Source organism: Rattus norvegicus, chromosome 5, assembly GCF_021556685.1.
Source record: "Rattus norvegicus strain SHRSP/BbbUtx chromosome 5, alternate assembly SHRSP_T2T, whole genome shotgun sequence".
Taxonomy (NCBI): domain Eukaryota; kingdom Metazoa; phylum Chordata; class Mammalia; order Rodentia; family Muridae; genus Rattus; species Rattus norvegicus.
Window position 1 is genome coordinate 8728325 of NC_141538.1, and position 13556 is coordinate 8741880.

General features: G+C 46.5%; 1 long non-coding RNA gene across 2 annotated transcripts; it reads right to left on the minus strand.

The window, feature by feature from the left end:
- Positions 1 to 6915: 6915 nt before the first annotated feature.
- Positions 6916 to 13053, minus strand: LOC148005612 (uncharacterized). Of its 2 annotated transcripts, none has more exons than XR_015620100.1 (2): positions 12389 to 13053; positions 6916 to 7922 (listed from the first exon to the last, which is right to left on the minus strand). It is a non-coding gene; the product is annotated as an uncharacterized LOC148005612 (long non-coding RNA). The 2 variants fall into 2 exon arrangements; XR_015620099.1 differs by lacking the exon at positions 12389 to 13053 and adding an exon at positions 11028 to 12193.
- Positions 13054 to 13556: the final 503 nt, after the last annotated feature.

A 13556-nucleotide genomic window follows, 5' to 3' on the forward strand; every position in this document is an offset into this window, starting at 1 on the left:
ATGGGGCGATTTTATATGAGAGGTAACACTTCCTGCCTAAAAATTCAGTAACTTTCCTTATCAAAATGCTTGTTTGAGTACTAGATGGACATCTGGAAATGGCTGAGAGATCTTACCTCATTGTCCTTTTGGTTCCAGTAAAATACAGTGAGATCTAATGCGATTACAGTCTTAAATTCTTCTTTTGGAAGCCTTTATTTTCCTCCTGTCTGGACGCTTTTAACAATTTCTTCTCGATGCCATTTTCTGAAATTTCATGATGTTGTTTAACATGGTTTTTCTTGGTGATTATCTTTAATTTAGAAAGTCGTGTTCTTTAGTCATGTCTCATGAGTCTAATGAATTGCATTATTTCTAGTAATTCCAACCCCCAACCCCCATCTTCTCTGTTTCTGAAGCTTCTAATGGTCAATAAAAAGTTCTCTGGTTAATTGTTTGTTAGAAAAAAAATCGTTTTTCTCTTGTGGTTTTCTATTTCTTGGAAATGGAACTGAGTATTTTGACAAGAATGCTTAGTTATTCTAACTTAAACCTTGCTTTTTAAGAAGATGTAATTTTTACTTATATGTCTGCATGTATGCCTGCCTGAGTTTATGTGTACCATGGCATGGTGTATGGAGGCACCCTCTGAGGCCAGAGGGTGTAAGAACCTCTGGAACTAGAGGTAGAGATGGTTGTGAGTGCCCTGCAGGTCCCCTGTAAGAACAGCAAGTGCTTTCCACTGAGCATTTTACCCATGCCTGGTCTGTGTAACGCCCATGAGCTGTATATCTTTCTCAGGATATATTTCATATTTCAGCTTTTGCCCATTTGTCCCAGCTTCTTTCTTTCCTTTCTTTTAAATATTAAATGTTTTCCTCAATTGCCTTTTAACCTTCGCCCATATTTGAGAGGAGAACACTGAGGTAGTCAGCAGCTATGCATTCGGCATGGCTGTTTTCACTTGAAATTTCCCAAATCCATTGTCTGATACAAGTCTGCTTTTGCTAGATTTGTTGCTGCGATTTGGAAGTCCTGCTACTGTACACTTTCTGGAAAACCAGGGGACAGACTAGTGCAGAAGACAGTTTCTTTATTCAAGTCTGACTTGAGGATGGAGGAAAATGGGGGTAGAGATATTTTGATCTCTCAGATCCCCCATTTGCAAAACAGAAAAACACTCTCAGGGTTTCTATGGGGATGGTCGGTAGAAGTTGCCTGCCTTTACAGCTCTCTGGCTTTAGGTCCACTCCTTCATAGAAGTAGGAAGGCAGGGTCAGGTTTTGTGCCTTTGGAGATCAGTTTCAAGTCTGGATTCTGCAGAGCCTATTCTAGACATCAATTAGGCAAAGATGATTGTGGACGGTAACCTGAGATTCTCCCCTGCCTACTGGGGCCCCAGCCCTTTCGCTCTTGGCTCTTGGTTTTAGAGTTTGTGTCTAACTCGTCTACCGGATAAATCAGTGTCGGGCCCTCCTGGGTCCCATCAGGGTTTGACCCCTTCTGAGCCTTGCTGATGCTGATGCAAGTGGAAGCCTTTTGTTCCTAACAAAGGATCGCCCTGGCCCTGAGGGGGCGGGACACCTGGGTGATAATCGGTTCCTGTCTTTTGTTCCTCTTTCTTTGTTCCTGAGGGCGAAAGCCGGTTTTTCCACTGTGCTTCCTGGATTTCTCCACCCAGAGAACTTGGGATATATATTCGGTGAATCAAGTAAAAGATTTGGCATTCATGTAACACGTATGACCTGAGTATATCTTTTTTTTTTCTTTCTTTTTTTCCGGAGCTGGGGACCGAACCCAGGGCCTTGCGCTTGCTAGGTAAGCGCCCTACCACTGAGCTAAATCCCCAACCCTGTATGTCTTTTTTCTTAAACCTCGAAGGCCTACCCCTGGCTCTTGGTGTCGTGTCAAGGTATTACAAATCAGTTATAGTGCAGAGTGATAGGGGACTCCTGGATTTTTTTCCCCATTAAATCTTCTTCTTCTTTTTTTTTTTTTTAAAGATTTATTCATTTATTATATATAAGTACACTGTAGCTGTCTTCAGATACACCAGAAGAGGGCATCGGATCTCTTTACAAATGGTTCTGAGCCACCATGTGGTTGCTGGGAATTGAACTCAGGACCTCTCGAAGAGCAGTCAGTGTTCTTAACGCCTGAGCCATCTCTCCAGCCCCCTTAAATCTTCTTAATGACTAGCCATTTGTAGTGCCTACAGATCTTCTCCCTTGGGTTGGGTGGTTTCTCCAGAAAGGAATCCTTTGATGTCAGCTGGAGTGCTCCTAGTCTGAGACTAGAACTAGGGGAAAGAGTGTAGGTTGTTTTGTTTTCAGTCAGAACATTGACTTCTTATACTGGCAGAGGACAGCTTCCTTACCATTTGCCAGTTGTGTAGCGATGTAGCTGCCCAGTCATCTCATTAACTTGGTCTGGGGTTTGATGTGTCCTCTGCAAAACTCACTTGCTAGAAGCTCAACCTCTAAAGTGATGGCATTTACATACGTAAGGAATTTAGTGTTGCATCCTGTGGTGTTACAAAGAGGAAGAGAAACCAATCTCACATCTTGTTCTCTCACTGTGTTTTCCTCTGCCATGCTATGGGCATGCGATGGGAAGGTTTAGATGCTGACAAGATACCAGTACAGTGCTTTTGGCCTTTCCAGTTCTAGAGCTCTGAGTTATAAAACAACCCTCCCCTTCATCTCCCCACTCCTGGCCACACACACAGCAGAACAAAACCCATAAAATCAGGTTATGCAGTCCTTTAATCCTAGCTACACTGGAGGTAGAGGTAGGAAGATGACAAATTTAAGGCTTGCTGTAAAATCTCTCTCTCTCCCTCCCTCCCTCCCTCCCTCCCTCCCTCTCTCTCTCTCTCTCTCTCTCTCTCTCTCACACACACACACACACACACACAAACACACACACGCACGCTTGCAATCACGTGTGATGTCAGTGGCAGTGGTGGTGATAGTCTGTGGTGTAGGAGTATTAGGGATGCAGATCAGTTAGTAAAGTACTTCCCTAGCATGAAACCCTAAGGTTCTAACCCTACAACTATATAAACTGGCCATCACGGATACAAATGTAATCCTAGCACTTGGAAGGCAGAAGCAGGAGGATCAGAAGTTCAAAACTATCATCAGGTACATAGTGAGTTGCCTAAAACTATATTTGGAAAAAAAAAAGGGTTGGGTTTTGGTGTGTGTGTGTGTGTGTGTGTGTGTGTGTGTGTGTGTGTGTGTGTATGTGCGTGTGTATAGTTAAGTGCTTTTCTAGTATTCTAAGAAACATAGGTTCATTCCGAAGTGTCCCTAAGCGAAAATCTTTATAAGCTACCCAGTGTTCATATTTTATTACAACAAGTATTCTATATAGCAACGGAAGTGAGAATAGTTATCCTCCATATAAAGAGGAATAAATGCTTCAGCTCTGAGTTAGACCTTAGAAGAAAAGAACTGTCGGTTTTCTTATACCACTCTTCTACTCTCAATGGTTACCTAGTGCATGTTTGTTTGTTTAATATATTTTCTGCATTCCTGAAGTAGAATTCCCCCATCTTGGACTCAGTATCAAATCTGCAAGCTATGCTAAGTTAATGGCCTCCAGCCCATCTGCTTTCAGAACAGGTGTCTGCTCTCACCCACCACTGTCTGTCTTCCTTCCAGCTTCTGCCAGAGCAGGAGCATTATACATGGGAACTGTCTTGCCCAACTTATGAGAAGCATTTTTTTGAAAAAGAAGGTTGTACTTGAGTAAAATGAAATTATGGATTTCAAATTAAATATCAATAGCAAGGCAATTTTCCCAATTTAAACATAGGCTCTGGGGAACAAGCTATGTGGTACAATATGTATGTTCTTAGAATGTATAAGGTCCTGAGTTCAAAATCAGCCCTCACTGACCAACAAATACAAAATGCAAATAACAGAAGCAGTGATTCTCATCCACAGCTGAACTGCAGGGGGTTTGGTAAAGGCCTCACATCATCATCTATCCAAACCCCATACAATCCTTGTAACATGTTACCCACACATTCCAAATGAGGAAACTGAGGGTAAGAAGTTAAGGAACTCGCCTAAAACCATACCCTCACTAAATGTGCAGCCACGAGCAGAGCTTGGGTGCACTGGTATCAGACCCTTATTCTCATTACTTTTCAGGTGGCACTTGGGGGTCTGGAGAGATGGCTCAGTTGTCAAGAGTAGTTGCCGTTCTTCTAGGAGAACACATAATGTTCACTGTAGCCTGTGACTCCAGTGGATTCAGTGTCCTCTTCTAACTTTTAAGGATATCTACACTCATTTGGCACATGCATTCGTGTGTGTATATACACATGGATAATAAAGCAAAAATTATAAATGTTAGCAAAAAGAAATGACAGCTTGGAATGTGAAGTTTATACAAATAAAAATTTCCAGAGAGGGGACTCTAAATTTTCTACATTTAGTATATTGTTAACTGATACTCTCTGGAAAGAATCATTCAGGAAAATTGATTTTTTAAAAAAAAAATTTATTTTAGTATTTTCGAGTATGTGTGGGTGGGTGGGGTGGGGGTAGGGAATGTTACAGATCACCCAGAAGATGATGCTAGATTCCCTGGAATTGGAGTCACAGATGGTGATGGGGTGACGTGGGTGTTGGGAGTTGAACCAGGGTCCTGTGCAAGAGAAGCCAGTGTGCTCAAACCACTGAACATCTTTTCAGCTCCAGTTGGTTTTATTTTTTCGAGACAGTATCTCATGTTGTTTGGACTTACTATGAACTTGCTATGTAGTGGAGGAAGACCTTCAACTTTTGATTATCCTACCCCACCCCTGAATGCTAGGATTACAGGCATGAACCATCATTTTTGGTTTTGTGTGGCACTGGGCATTTATCTTGGCAGGCTAAGTGAGTACTGTGTCACCTAAACTATACTCCTATGCCCCCGCCAGCGGGGACCCAGTTATTTGTGGAGGTCGAGGGGGACCCATACCTGCGGGAGAACGGGTGAGAAAGAGGAGAGAGACCAAGCAGTGTCCTTGTCAAGGTCTATTTATTGAGAGGAATGTACAGCATTTAAAGCTCTGAAGCAGGAACTGAAGCTTAGGGCTGGGGAGTACTGGGAAGTGCCCAAAGACATAAGGTGAATCTCTAAACTGCAAGACATCCTCCTTAGACAAGGAGGCAACAGTCTTCCGGGGACATGTTCTTTCTTTGAAAAGGTCAAGCCCTTCTCAGGAATCTGACTAGTCTGGCAGTCCGGTCCCCGACACTCCTAGACTAGCTAGTTGGAATTGCTAGTGCAGGGCTACATAGAGTACAGCCTGCAGTTGGTGCCGTGAACTACTGCTTTCGGTTACTAAAGAACAAAGCAAATATGAAATATCTAGGAACTTTTGTAAGACAGGGACTCATAGAGCCCAACTGGCCTGTAATTTACTGTGCAGAGGAGACTGGATTTGAATTGAGTCTTCTGCCCCCAGCCCCTGAGTGGTAGGATACACATGCGTGCCACCGTGCTCAGCTTAAGAGACTACAGCAATGAATTATTGCTGAGATATCTAATTGTAGACTGGTTGATTTGTCTAGTTAAATAAAGGTCTAGACAAGTTCAGGTATTATTGAATTCTAAGTAGTGAATCTCATATGAGCATATGGCCAGACCTGCAAATTAGTCATGAGCTGCCGAAACTGGAGATAAAATAAGAAACTGGCCCTTCACCACAGACTGAGCACCATTATAAAATGACTTAAATATGCCAATTAAGCCAATTTAAAAATTAGTCAGTGCTGTACTGTTTCTGAGATCTCTTTTCAAAGATTTTTCTATGTTTTCCCAGTTGCAGATTTCTCCTTGAGGTCACTACAGAGTTTAAGGTCTTGTGTGTGGTAATGAGTTTAAGGTCTTGTGTGTGGTAATGAGCAGACAGTTATTGAGCTCTGTAGTGGGAGAGCAAGGATGTCAAAGGCAAAATGAGGAGCCACAAATGTGTGTTCATGGAGTTAAGAAAGTTTGTCATTGGTCAATCAGTAAGGCAAGAGGGTGCATAAAGCCATAAGATTATAAACAATAAAAGGGGCAGTGTCAAAGAAGAGTGCAATAAATACTGTGGTCCAAACCCTTAATCCCAGGACTCAGGAGGCAGAGGCACGTGAACCTACGAGTTAGAGGCCAGTTCGGTCTACAGAGTCAGGTCTAGGACAACCCGGGCTACACAGACAAATCCTGTCTCAAGAAACATAAAGAAAATAAATGTCTGTCTTTTCTGTCTGTCTGTCTGTCTGTCTCTATTATCTAACTACCCATCTGCTTATCTATAATCTTGACCACCCTACCCTCCTTTACCTTCCTTCCCCCCCACCCCTTTTCCTGCTTGCCTTTCTTCCTCTTACCTCTCTGTCTTTGTCTTTGATCTCCCACCTCCAAGCAAACCTTGGTCTCAAACATGCAAAACAGACATTTCCCCCTCAACCTGTATCTCTAGTCCTGTGACTTGATATGTATCTCTGGCTGGCCTGGAACTCAATATATGGACAAGACTGACTTTAAAGTTACAGTGATCCTCCTGCCTCTGTCTCCTAATTGCGGGGTTATAGACATAAGCCACCACGCCTGGCTTGTATTTGGTGTCTTAAGTATTTCCCCAGAGTCCATATGGCAAAGACTTAGTCCCCGTGTGACATTCCCGGAGGAGCCTTCAGGAGAGTACTCAGTGGGAGATCTTTAGGCAGTTGGAGGGCATCTTTGGAAGAAGATAGTGGAGCTGTTCTCTCCTCATTTCCTCTTACTCTCTAGTCATTCTTTAAAACAATATTCTTATCCTGCTGTATGTGTTTGAGCTTTATTCCAGAAGGTTGATGAAGGGTTGATATGAAAAGCTCTCAGGGAGAACTTTCCCTCGGGATGGAGACCCTCCAACTCCAAAGACCAGACCGAGACACCACAGGATGCAATCAGCAAGAGGATTTGGTTTATTGTCGGGATACACAGGCACAGGCACCTGCGGGCGCTTCAGTCACTCGGGGGACTGGCGCACCCCACGGAACCAAGGATGGGCTTTCATAGGATTTTGGGGAGCAGAAGCAAGCATACAGAAGCAGATGCATGGTTACAGGGATATAATTGGTGGATTCTAATATGGCAAGGGTTTAGCCCGGGGGCAAGTTTCCTAGCTACCTTCCTGAAACATAACGGCTGACTCGGCCCCCCAAGGGTTCAGCCCGGGGGCAAGTTTCTTAGCTACCTTCTTGGAACATAACGACTGACTCGGCCCCCCACCAGGGTGTGGGACCTCTCTCGGGGCTTTTTTTTCATTGTCAGGTGCTCAACCGAAGTCGTCCTGTTGCCAGGCCTTCAACCAAACACATCCTGCTTGGCAGCCGCTGTGTACTCAGTGTTCTAACCTTTCCCTGAACCAGTCATCTTAAGTACAGCCTTGCAAAATGGCGTTACTGCTGCTAAGCTGGGGTCTTTCATTCCCCCATTTTTTTTTGTTAACTTTGAGTGAAATCTTTCACTCGACTTGGTCAAGAAATTTCTGTCTGGTGGGGGCTTATTCCCCCACTGACTCTAGGCCACAAAAGGGCTAGGAGGAGCCACGTAGGAGTTTTAACTTTAAGGGGTTTGGAATGCGCTGAACTCTCCATGTCTGGGGTGTAGTGTTGTGATTAGTCAATTCCTCAGACCGGACTGCCTTGACGTGTGGTGTGTGGATCTAAGCCGAGACTCCGTCTACCTTTAGGGCGGTCGGGGTAGTCAGGAGGACGGTGTAGGGTCCTTTTCACCGTGGCTCGAGATTCTTGGTCTGGTGTCTGTGCACCCACACGGTGTCTCCAATCTGGAACGGGTGTGGCACCACCGGATGCTCAAGCTTGTCCTGGTAAGCAGTGGCCAAAGGTCTCCAGACGTCTCTCTGCACAATCTGTAGGGCCTGTAAATGGGCCCTCAGAGAAGGGCTGTCAGCAAAATCAGCAATGTTTGAATCAAAGAAATGGACAAATGGGGGTGGTGTTCCATATATTATTTCAAAAGGAGTTAGACCATGGGGGCCCGGGGTATTCCGGGCCCGATATAGAACTAGGGGAAGGAGGGCCACCCAATCCTTTGAGCCAGTTGCAAGCGTTAGTTTGGATAAAGTCTCCTTAATTGTTCTATTTATGTGTTCTACCTGACCTGAACTCTGGGGTCTATAGGCACAATGTAATTTTTAATCAATCCCCAGCAATTTGGCCACCAACTGACTTACTTGGGAGACGAAAGCGGGCCCGTTGTCCGACCCCAACGCTTGAGGCATGTCATACCTGGGAAAGATTTTCTCGAGGAGCTTCTTGGTGACCATTTTTGTAGTCTCGTGTTTCGTGGGGAAGGCTTTGACCCATCCTGAGAAGGTGTCTACAAACACTAGGAGATACTTGTATCCATATATACCTGGTTTAATTTCAGTAAAATCAATTTCTCAATGGATGTCGGGACGGTGTCCCCTAGGACGAACTCCTTGTCTAATCATGGTCCTTTCCGGGTTAACCTGAGCGCACGCTTTGTAACTCTCAGTCACCTTTTGTATCGCTTTGTCCCGATTTAAAAAAAAAAAACACAGATTTATCTCTTCCCGATCTAGTAAGGTTTTTATCTTCTTAAACCCCAAATGGGTTAATTTATGTAAAAAGGAGATCAATTAGACCCACTGTTTTAGTTGAGGGTGGTAGATGGCCCCCATTTTTTCTAGGAGCTCTATGTCCTCATGGGCATAAACCCAACTGGTTTGTCCCACTGGTGGGGGCGTGGGTTGGTCTGGGCTATTTAAGGGCAAGATTTGTTTGCTCATGGCCGCTTTCATGCCGTGGCATCAGCCAGCCGGTTTCTTTGTGCCTCTGGGTTGTGCCCTTTCTGGTGTCCTGGACAATACATAATATTCAGTCTTTTGGGCAAGAATAGGGCTTCTAAGAGGGCCAGAATTTTAGCCTTATTTTTAATATCTTTACCCTTAGATGTGAGCAGCTCCCGCCTCCGGTAGATCTCCTCGTGGATGTGTACCGTGGCAAAGGCATAACGGCTGTCTGTATATATATTTAGCCTCTTACCTTTTGTCATCTTGAGCGCCTGAGTCAAGGCGATGAGTTCAGCCCGTTGTGCGGAGGTACCAGCAGGCAGGGCTTTCGCCCAAATCACTTTGTCCTCCGTAGTGACCGCAGCTCCAGCCTTTCACTCTCCCTCTGCCAAGAAGCTGTTGTCATCCGTGTACCATGTGTGGTCAGCATTCTGAAGAGGCTGGTCCGATAGGTCCGGCCTGGTTCCATGTACTTCTGCGAGGATTTGTAGGCAGTCATGCTGTTTTGCCTCCTCTGGTAGAGGAAGCAAGGTGGCAGGATTGAGGGCGACTACGGGCCCAAACTGAACCCGTTCTGCATCCAGTAACAAGGCTTGGTGCGAGAATTAGAGAGCCAGCGGTCTGGGGGCTGCTTTACCAAGGCCTCCACTGCGTGGGGTGTTAGGATGGTGAGTGGCTGTCCCAAAGTCAATTTTCCAGTGTCCTTGATCAGGACAGCAATAGCAGCCACCATCCTTAGGCACGGTGGCCAGCCGGAGGCCACAGGGTCCAATTTCTTAGACAGGTAGGCCACAGGGCGTTTCCAGGGTCCCAACCTTTGTGTTAGGACCCCTTTAGCATACCCCTGTTTCTCATCGATGAACAGTTCAAAAGGTTTGCAGGAGTATGAGGGTGGGATGTTGAACCCTAAAGTCAGGAGCAAATTGTAAGGGTTTGGAACAGTCAGATGAATATCTTCTATCCTCTTGTTGACCTTTCTCAAGTCTTGTACTGGCCTATAATCTCCAGTGCCAGGTTTCTTACAGGCAGAAGAGGCGTATTCCAAGGCGACCGGCAGGGGATTAGGATGCCTTGATCTAGAAGCCTCGTAATGTGAGGCCTTATACCTTGATAAGCTTCATGTGACAGGGGGTATTGTTTTATGGAGACTGGAGTTGTAGTGGCCTTTAACTGTATAATTAAGGGGGGCTGTTGGAGCGCCAACCCCATCCCACCAGTCTCTGCCCAAGCCAGTGGAAAATTCGTGACCCAAGTGTCTATTTCTAGGGATTGTGGCTTGTCCTGTCCCGGTTCATATAGTCTATATTCATCCTCTAGTTGTAGGGTTAGAACTTGAAGGGGAGTTCCGTGGGGGCCAGTTATTTGGGCCCCTCCTTCCTCAAAATGAATTTAGTTTGGTGAGCAGGTCACGGCCCAGCAGAGGGTACGGGCAGTCCGGAACATGTAAGAAGGAATGGGTCACCTTACCAGTAGCCAGCTGAACCCGGCGGTCCGTAGTCCATCGGTATTGTTTCTCACCAGTAGCTCTTTGTACCCAGGCCGTCCGGTCGCTGAGTTGTCCTGAAGCTTGAGTGAGGACTGAATGCTGGGCTCCTGTGTCTACCAGGAAAGTAACCGGCTGCCCCCCAACTTAAGCGTTACCCTGGGCTCAGGGGGGGGGGGGCTCCTGGCCCTGACCTCCCTAATCTTTATTTGGGCCAAGAGGGAGGTTCGTGGTCGAGGCTTTCGGGGTCCGCCAGGCTTCTTGGGGCACTCTCTGGCCCAGTGCCCTTTCTCTTTGTAATAGCCACATTGATCTTTATCCAGCTTCAGCCCCTTTCGAGCTCCCCCCTATCTCCCTTCCTTTTTTGGCCCTGAACTACGGCGGCCAAGATTTGACTCAATTCTTTGTTTCTTTTTTTATCTCTCTCTTATTAAAAATCTTTTTAGCTTCTTTAAGTAAATCCTGTAATGTATAGCCCTGCAAATTTTCTAACCTCTGTAACTTAGTCCTGATATCTGGAGCAGCCTGCCAGATGAAGGACATAGAGACACTCGTCATTTGTCCTGGGTCATCTGGGTCATAGGGAGTGTACATACGGTAGGCCTCCTTAAGTCTCTCTAGAAAGGTGGAGGGAGTTTTCCCCTGCTTCCTGTAATACCTGTTTTACCTGAGCCAAATTAGTAGGGCGTCGTATAGCCCCTCGGAGACCCGCTAGAAGCAACTGGCGATAAAGGCGTAGGTGTCCCTTACCTTCAGCTGTATTAAAATCCCAGTTTGGTCCTCAGGCAGCTGGGTGGGACGCCCATCATCTCCCAGAACATGCTTTCTGGCCTCTAGGAACACTCTTTGTTTTTTTTTTTTTTTTTTTTTTTTGAGGTTAAGAGGGACTGTAAGAGCTGTTGGCAGTCATCCCAAGTAGGCTGGTGGGTAAGTAAAACAGATTCTATTAGGTCGGTGAGTGCCACCGGATCTTTGGAGAAAGAAGGGTTGTGTTGTTTCCAATTGTAAATGTCAGCTGCTGAAAACGGCCAGTATTGGGTCTGGCCACCGGTTCCCTGTCTAAGTGGGAAAGCCTGGGAGGTTGAATCTGGCATCACCTCGCGCTTATTGCGCAATCTCCCTGCGACAGGGGAGAAACCCTTATCAGACTGTGGCCCGGCAACTGATCTGGCCGGCGGCTCTGCCTCCTCTGTTTTAGCCGGGCCTGTCAGAGAGAAGATCTATGAGAGGGGAGTTTGGGTCTGCCGGGAGGACAGGTTTCTTAGAAGGCTCTGATTTCACAAAGGTAGAGAGAGGAAGACGTGGCCGGCGGACCGGGCGGGGCAGAGGGGACAGACTGGGGGTTGAGGGGAGGCCAATTTGGGTCCACGAAGGGTTCCGCCCGGGGGGGGGGTTAAGGCGAGACTCTCTCAAGTGATAATATAAGAAACCTGGTCAGGATGTCCGTGGACGACCCGATCTTTAACCTGTAAAATAATGATCTTATTAAATGTGCCATTCACTGGCCATCCCGCTCCGAAAGTGGGCCACTCGGATGTGTAGAGAGTCTGCCCTTTTCCTTTTTTTTTTTAACCTCGACGGACTGGTTGTGTGCCCGGTCGTGGACGTCTTTCTAATGATCAAGAGTGAGACTTAGGGGCGTTGTTAGGGACTGTCCCATGTTAGTTCTAAGGAAGATTAGAACACAGAGAAAACAAACAACACCAACAGTCAAACGAACAACAGACAGGCGTGCTGCACGGCTTTGGTACCAAACTGAAAGCAAAAAGTCAGATGGAGGTGGCAAAGGTCCGGGGCCCTCTGAAAGCCAAAAATACAGACAGAGTGCCGTTAGTCCGGATCTTTCTCCTCTCCCAGATTGGGCCCCGAAAAGTCGGGCCCCAACACCCTTGGAACGTCTTCCAGGGCTGCGGGGCGAGAAGCTCCTTCTTCGTCCCGCCCAAATTCCAAACAACCTGGCTGAGCGCTCACAGAACAGACCTGGCTGAGCGCTCACAGAACAGACCTGGCTGAGCGCTCACAGAACAGACCTGGCTGAGCGCTCACAGAACAGACAGAATAAGGCAGAACGAGACAAAATCAGACAGACAGACAGACGCCGGCCGGCTTACCTCCCAGTGGGTGGTCGGTGGTCCCTGGGTGGAGGATCTCCTTTCCCGGCCAACGCACCAAATGAAAAGCTCTCAGGGAGAACTTTCCCTCGGGATGGAGACCCTCCAACTCCAAAGACCAGACCGAGACACCACAGGATGCAATCAGCAAGAGGATTTGGTTTATTGTCGGGATACACAGGCACAGGCACCTGCGGGCGCTTCAGTCACTCGGGGGACTGGCGCACCCCACGGAACCAAGGATGGGCTTTTATAGGATTTTGGGGAGCAGAAGCAAGCATACAGAAGCAGATGCATGGTTACAGGGATATAATTGGTGGATTCTAATATGGCAAGGGTTTAGCCCGGGGGCAAGTTTCCTAGCTACCTTCCTGAAACATAACGGCTGACTCGGCCCCCCAAGGGTTCAGCCCGGGGGCAAGTTTCTTAGCTACCTTCTTGGAACATAACGACTGACTCGGCCCCCCACCAGGGTGTGGGACCTCTCTCGGGGCTTTTTTTTCATTGTCAGGTGCTCAACCGAAGTCGTCCTGTTGCCAGGCCTTCAACCAAACACATCCTGCTTGGCAGCCGCTGTGTACTCAGTGTTCTAACCTTTCCCTGAACCAGTCATCTTAAGTACAGCCTTGCAAAATGGCGTTACTGCTGCTAAGCTGGGGTCTTTCAGATAATTACTCTCTTTGATGGTCTTGCTGTGTGATTTAAAATGCCAGTATTTTTAGAGTGTGATTTTTATCGACTTAAGAACTGCAGGTGCTCTCCAGGACAGAGTCGCAGTTGACTCTGTAGGTAACCACTGATACCTGTGACTCACAAGTATCCAGGAAGGGTTGATTGCTGCTCCTAACCTGTTCTCTTTAGGACACAGTCAATGTAGGAAATATTATGTAGTACTTGAATGTTTTATCAACATTGCAACACCATTTAAACAGGTAATTTTAATTCTCACTGTAATTAATGAGAAAGGATAGATAGGTGGATAACTAGCTGGATAGGTGATAGATGGCAGTTTTCCATTGTTTGTGGAACAGACCATTTACAAACTTTGTGACATAGAGAAAGCCCATTCATTTGTCTTACGAATCTGCATTGCCCAGCCTCTGAGGAGGTGGCTAATCTCTGCTGCATGTATAAGGGGACGTGACTTAACTGAGAGTTGGGAGGTCTG